Raw genomic sequence first — 8196 nt, forward strand, 5'->3', positions numbered from 1 at the left:
TGTCATGTTGCCGTTGTTCAGCATGGAAACATTCATTAGCTAACAATGACATTGTTCTATTAATATAAAGGGAGGTCAGGTACTCTTTAAAACAGCTGGTAGCTATGGGTACTTTTTACTGAAGCACACTTCAAAACCTCTTTACTTTGACTTGAGTAAAGAAGTTTAGTCAGTACTTCTACTTTTACCAGAGTATTTTTAAACACGAGTATCTGTACTTCTACTTGAGTAAAGGGTGTGTGTACTGTTGCCATATCTGCCTGCAATGGTGCATAAATGGCAACATTAGCCACAAATATGATACAAAATCTAAATATTAAATATATGCAAGCATGTGGAAAGAGCATAACCCATGGGAAAGGCAGTAATGAAACCAATCAACATGAAAGAAAAGCCCTGACCCAGATACAGTGACATCTGTCAGTACATAGAACCCCAATATCCTAACCATAATGACCATATATAGCACCCAGTTAAAAGTGATTTATTGTCATGTGCACAGCAATTACAGGGAAGCAGTTGATTGCAATTAAAATCGTAGATCTCTTAAGCAATGCTCATTAAAAAGTAACTTTGGTATGTTACAACCTGGAACCATGTTTCCCATGTGCCATGAGACTAATGGGGACAACCATTTTTTTAAATTGGTCCAGTTAGAGCAAGAGTGCAGCATCCTCCAAACTGTAAGCAATGTAATCCTTTCTCTGCACTGTGAATGCAATTGCACTTAGAAGCTGAATGATTGTCATGGACAACACTATGATTATAGAAATGACCCTAAAGAGAGATGCAACTTTTTTTCCTCTGGATTCAGTCTGTTTAAAATGTGTTTAACCTAGTCTCAAAAAATATGTAATTTTCTGATATAAGATAAGATGGACTTTTATTAATATAGTAATATAGTTTTGCAGACGTTTAGATGGAGGTTCTTATAATGGCGAAAATATCTTAGGGATCTAACCTCCTCTCTGTAGGTCGTCTGCTCACCCATCGGTGATCAGGCCCATTACAGACCTTACATCAGATAAGTTAATAATGTGTGGGTGCTATGAGTGGCCATGCAGTCCTACTTTAATTGCAGGAGAGGGCCGAGCACACAGCCCTGAGGGACTCCAATGCTGACAGTTAGATTTGAGGATGTGATTGTTCCCCCTCTTCACAGCCTGGGTTAGGGTTAGGGTTCTTCTTGAGCCTTTGACCTAAGATTTTCATTGTCATAACTACACTGTAGCTATGTACACATGACAATAACATCCTTGAATCTTCTGGTCCTGGTTGGGAGAGGGCAGTGTTGAGGGCTCAAACTATTTGGCCCATAAGCAAATTGATATTAACTTGACCTGAAGTATTATTTAAATAAAATATTGAATATGTCTGATTTTTGTTTTACTTGAAACACTTTTATATGTCCCATCTCTGTAAAATAATGTTCTTGTAAATCTCCATTACCCCGACAACCTGTTTTACAAGCCTGAGTGAAATGTTTCGCTCTGCATTACATCTTTACAAGCTCCCTCGGCTAATTCCACCTCCTGCCTGTAGTGATATAGTTTATAAAAGGCTGCTCGAAGGTGTAGTAGCTTATTATTTCCTGACAGTTTCATTTGTTCACATTTTATTTCCCTCTTTTTGCCTTCCTAACTTCCCAGCCTGTTGCTACAGTTTGCACTTATTGATGATACAGCTTTTGATTGTCTTGACTCTGCAGCACTTCTCTAATTCAGTGATCATTAAAGTAACTGAAGTTCAAGTGCAGGTCAGTAAATCCATCAATATTACTGAATCAGTGGTGAACATATTTTAGCCTAGAGTTTTAGAAAAGTAAGAAAATAATAAACTATTCTCATTGGCTCTGCTGTAGGCTGTTTGTAGTGAAATAATATTGTTGGAACAACTTGTAACAGAAATATAAGAAAGACTACACGTTTTATTACAATGAAAAGTGCAGTAACATGGTCAAATAATAATAAATCTGCATCTTAACTTCCTGATATGTTTCAGCATTTAAAAATAGACTAAATGTGCACAAGACAACACAAAAAGGTAAAACTCCCAAAAGAATAATCATTTTATATAAGTGTACTATTACAATTAGGCCTACAACACCTTATGGTAGCGTATTAATACCATAGTCATTGAGAAACTGTCAAAAAGACAGCTTAAACAAGTGTAGCTCAAGCTAACTAGCTTAGCAAGAGAAGCGGTACCTGCTGTTTGAGTTTCTGACTGAAAAAGGCATGGATGTAAAGCAATACTATATTTCTACTTGTTACATATTCATAGGTCAGTCGGTACACTTCAAACCATTCTAGTGCCTTACAGTGTGGTAAGCTAATGTTAGCTAAGTGCTTTATAAAAACCAACGGTCAAGCTAAACCATAAATGTCTGAGGTATACTTTTGCCATAATAATTCAGCTGTTACAAATAAGCATGATGTACTCAAAGTACAGTACAGTACAGTAATTCAAAAATAACCGTTGGTCCGTGTAGCCATATCAGCCCATAAATAGAACATTTTCCTCATCCGAAGTTGTGTGAATCTGTGGTTGCGTATTTAATGGTTACTCATTTTATGTAGACATTAAGAATTCCCTAAGCTAACCACTTAGTGTTACCACATTAACATTTCATGGTTAGGACATGTTCAGCATCCATTGTAGGCAAATGCTGGCTTAGTAGTTATGGATAATTAATAACAATTAAGCTGTTTGTCAAGCACAGTGTAATGTTTCACATTGCCTGATTTTCAACATGAGAATGATGTTGCTTGTCAGTTGTTAATGCTGTGACATTTTTTACATAAATAAAATAAATGGTAATAATCACATGATCAGCTCTAGGGACTTTTGTGTCCCAGTTGTTTAATTTTGAATAGGCTGGTAGTTCATAAGCCTTGTTCCATGTACTTTTAAAGTCATGTGACAAGGTAAAAAACAGCTGGTTTAACAGCTGGTACTGTACTTCTGTATGTCTGCATTGGTTGCTTGGCATCTGCAAGGTGACAACAAGACACAAGAAAGAAAGCATTTGAATAAATAACCAGTGGCTGCTCCGGAGTATATTTTTGTTGGGTAATCTGTGGTAGGGCTAACCCATACAGCGGTGGGGCTCAAGTCAGTATTTGCAATGTCATTACATACACGCTATATCGCCCCCCTTGACAGCGAAACGCCACGTGAGGTTTAGGTTATTTCCCTGTCTCAATCCAAATTGAACTGTATGAAAAAGGCACATTTGTCTTGTAGTAAATAAAAAGGGCGACCTGGAGCCAATCCTGCAATTTCCCCACAGGTGAAAGAGGAGACATGCTGAAAACCCAACCCCTGCAGGGGGGGGGGGGGGGTCTGGGGGGGATTCTCCCCCAGGCGATTTTTGGAAATACTAACATAAAATACACAAAAAAAAATCTATTACTACACGACATATTTAAGGGAAGAGGCTGTGTGAATTGCTTTACATTGTGGATAAGGGTGGATGTGTGTCAAAAAGAAAGACAGCCCACACACCTATCAATCATTAAACCGTGGAGTCTTATTTCATTACGTGTTGATTTTCCATTTATTCACTTAAGGAAATTAAGTGAATAAAGTTGAATCACCTCTTTCTTTGCTACAGCTGTACTTGAAGAATAAATACATATGCAAATTCACTGAGAACTAACAATGAACTACAAGGTTTAACGGGAAGCGTCACTACTTCCAAACTGACATAATACAAAACACATATTAATGCATTGACTCACGGCAAGAAGTAGGTGGAAACACATTGTGAGTAGTGCTGCGTACCTGGACTCACATTCAGGTTCAGGTCCGGACTCAAGTCCAGAGGTTCAGGTTCAGGTCCGGACTTATAAGTCCGGACCTGAACCCATGGCTTGTGTCAAGTTGTGTGAGTAACTAAAGTGAACTTATTGTGAGCTAATTATTCATTGACAATTAACTCATAATCAACTCAAATTCAAACTCATCAGGTTTATTGCGCTCCCTTCCAACTTGTGTCTACATTTCTCTACAAAGTACAAATGTAAAAAAAAACTTTTTGCCACTTAGTCTACAAATGACTTATGACAGCAACTACAGTGAACTACTACAAAGTTCAAAAGTTTATTTCATTTACCAAACTAAAGTAACCAACCAGTCCCTGAGCTGACTGAGCCTAAATCCCTAAAACGTTGCTGGAAGGTAGAGTGTAGAGTAGACTATACGCATTACACTGTTACACACCTACTATACAGTATACACTGTAGTGACTGTACAGTCAGAGTGTACTGTACTGTCTGTACACCATGTCTTTTCTACAACTCTACATGTGTACATTATACAGTACATACTACATACATAGTGATGTACATACTACATACTGTTAGAAATTAAAATCCATGTTGATATGGCGTAATTTTGAATTAAATACACTATGTAATTTAAATCAGTTTTATTCTGAAAAAACTGGAAGTTCACACTATTTACTTAATACTTTTATTCTGAAAATTCTTCACTTCCGGTTAGCATTAGCATGTGGCGAAATGCTACGTCTTCAAACCGTGAATCGAAGGTGAAATGACATGTGATGTTGTACACTGAGCACACTGGGATTAGCACTCATTTATTGACGCTGAATAACGTTTATCAGGGAATGTTTAAATAACCACAGACATACGTAAGTGCTAGTTTTTTTGCGAGTCCAAGTACCGGTTCCTGACGTTCCGGTTTTAACCGGACTTGAACCGAAACGTTTTACAAGTCCAGTACCGGTTCGGCGTACCGGTACGCAGCACTAATTGTGAGCATTCAGACTATTGCAAGAACCAACAAGGGATGTATTTCCTAGAAATGGCAAAACCAATGTAAGAAAATGTAAAATCTGATGAAACTGCTGTCAGACTGAATAGCACTCAAAACACAGTATAACTCATGCCCCGGCCACACGAGAACGAAAACGGTCGTTTGCGTTACTGTTTAGTGTCATATAGACCGTTCGGCCACACGAGGACGACCGAATACGGCACTAAACGACTGCGGAAACGATAACGGGTCCCAAGGTGGATAGAACGGAATACGCAACACTCTGGGGGGTCCAACGGCTCCGTGTGTACGCCCTATACGATCATTTTCTGATAATGATGAGGCAATAGCCCCGCCTCTCCCCACCTCTGCTGCTCACCCACGCGTCAAAGTAAACTGCAAACTGAATTCAGATTATTTATCTTTCTCTCGATATGGACATAAACGCGAGTGAAGTCCAATCTGACAGGACGGAGACACCTCTCAAACTCCCTAAACTAGTTTTAAATATTGTTGGAGCCAATTTGTGTGTGTGTGTGTGTGTGTGTGTGTGTGTGTGTGTGTGAACGCGTCATCTAATCTAATCTGCGCACCTGGGAGCACGGGAGGTAATCAAGCTATATGTGGGCACAGGTGATCAGCGGGGATGAGAGGTTAGAGAGGAAGCCACACGTTTTTCAACCGTGTTGACCGTGTCTGAGCGTGTGCGTGATTGTTGTATGTTAACCAAGATTTTAGATAGGCCTACAAGACCATTTTAACATTGTATATACAAATAAAGCATTACAAATTACGTCATGGTGGACCTCATCCTTCACCACAACACGCGTTGGGAACTCTGGCTGCTAACCTCCATGAGTGGCTTTGTTTTGATGAGCGATCGCCGCTACACTTGAAAAACTGGCTCCAATGAATGAATCGGAGGATCTTGGACGGAAGAAGGAGCTGCTGCGTTCCCACACAGCTCCAGATGATTGCTGACATGTGAACGCGGTGAAAGCCACGAGGAACCACGGTAGGATCGTTAAGAATTGTTGCAAGCTGTGAAAGACCTTCTCATATCAGGGTAAAGGTAAATCCTGCAACAATTCTAAACTAAAACCTCACGCAGCTGCTGTGTTACTGTCAAAATGAGCCAAGAGGGGAGTCGGCCTAAAGCGCCTGCCACTCAAAGTGATGCAGAGAGTGGGCTCGGTAAAAGACAGCCTCAACTCACTGTTAAAGCATTGGAATTAAAAATAGCTTCAATTCAACATGAAAGGAATTCAAGGATAAAGAAACTGCATAAATTAACAAAGAATGTCCAACAATTGATACTTTCAAGCCAAAATGTGTCTGAGGTGGAATCCATGTGTGACATTTTTGTGAAAACAATGATCGAATTAAATGAGTTGCATGAGTCCTTGAAACCATTAATACCAGAGGATGAAGTTATAAAACAAAATGAATGGTTTGAAACACGAATGCACGGCAATCGAGAAATGATGAATACAATGAAAAGGTGGTTGCAAACTACAAAGGAGTAATTTACACATGCAAATGATGATGATGTGGTAAATGTCAATGCTGCCAGTAAGACTGTGGTAATTGATGATATCTGTCCAAATGACAGCGTTTCTAATGTAACCAGAAGAACGTGCACATCAGCTGGTCGCTCCAGCCACAGGTCCAAGATGTCATCCATCTCGTCTGCATGTATCAAGGCGGAGGCTGAAGCGGCTGCTCTCAGTGCTATGGCGGCTATCCTCAAAGAAAAACATGCACTGGAGTGTGAAGAGCATAGCCTCGCAGCAGCCAGAAAGTGTGAAGAGGACAGCCTCGCAGCAGCCAGAAAGTGTGAAGAGGAGCAGATCAGACAACGCAAGGAGTGGCTTGAATTGCAAAGTGGAATTGCTGCCCATACAGCAAAGTCCAATGTGCTCAGGTGCAGAGGATCTGAGGTTCAAAGCTCAAGGGCTGATTCAAATGGAATGAATTCATATCTAGACAGAGCCAAAAGGAAACTCTCTCTTAGACCCTCTGCTACAGAATTCATCCCACAAGGTTCAGAAGGTCAGTTCAACCCCTCACCAAAAGGGGGCAACAGAGCGGTAGTGTCAGTGGAGACTCTGCACAACGATGCAAACTTGCAGTACCATAATCCTACAGAAGAGGATAAGAACTTTGCTCTGTCAATGGGTGCGCGCCCCAAAGATTCAAACCAGCAGTTGCATCATCCATCAGTAGGTGGCAGTAACACTCTATTGCCAATGGAGGCATTCACAGCCACAACAATACCAGAAGGAAATGGATCTAAAGCCGATGAACTCAATCCCACGTCATCTCAAGTATGTCAGCAGACATTCTCTGCCACACAAGTCACTCATGATCTTGACACACATTTGGTGCAGGAAACCAACCAGCATACGGGTTCAGTGCAAAGTAACGTGAATCAAGGCAACATTATCAACATCATGCAAAGGCAAAATGATATCACAGCTCTGTTGGTGCAGCAACAGTCAACATTGTCACTGCCACCAAGAGAAATACCAACCTTTGATGGAGATCCTTTGGAGTATAGTGCATTCATACGAGCATTTGAACATGGAGTGGAAGCAAAGACTGCTACCAATGTTGATTGCCTATACTTTTTGGAACAATACACCAAGGGACAACCCAAAGAACTGGTTAAAAGCTGTCAACACATGCCACCCGACAGGGGATACCAAAGAGCAAAGACACTTTTGACAGAACGCTTTGGAAATCAACACATAATAGCCACTGCATACATGGAGCAAGCGCTTGGCTGGACACCAGTGAAAGCAGAGGATGCTAAAGCTTTGCAAGCTTTTTCTTTGTTTCTCCGTGTTTGCTGCAATGCCATGGAGGACATAAGCTACATGTCAGAGATGAATATGCCAACTAACATGCGGGCGATGATCTTAAAGTTGCCCTATAAAATGAGGGAAAGATGGAGAAACCTTGCTTACGAGCTACAGGAGAGGCAACATCGTCAAGCAAGTTTCAGTGATATTGTCAAGTTTGTTGAGCGACAAGTATCTATTGCCTCTGATCCACTGTTTGGAAACATTCAAGACACGTCCATCTCTTCACCAAAATACATAAGTGGAAACAACATATCCCAGCCTCGCAGCCGCCAGAAAGGAAGCAGTTTTGCTACTTCTGTTGAAGCTGTCAATCGTGGAACTGCACCTGAAAAGCAAAAGGAGAATAGCCTACCGTATAGGCCAAGAAGGATATCTTGTCTGCTGTGTGAAGAGGATCACAAGTTGGAGATGTGCTACAAAATGGAGAGGATGATGCACACAGAGAAAATTAGTTTTCTGAAAGAAAAGGGTGCTTGTTTTGGTTGTTTAGCTGTTGGACACATGAGTAAGGACTGCCGCAGCCGCCTGTACTGCCAAGTGTGTAATT

Source organism: Pseudochaenichthys georgianus, chromosome 5, assembly GCF_902827115.2.
Source record: "Pseudochaenichthys georgianus chromosome 5, fPseGeo1.2, whole genome shotgun sequence".
In the NCBI taxonomy this organism is placed as follows: Eukaryota; Metazoa; Chordata; class Actinopteri; order Perciformes; family Channichthyidae; genus Pseudochaenichthys; species Pseudochaenichthys georgianus.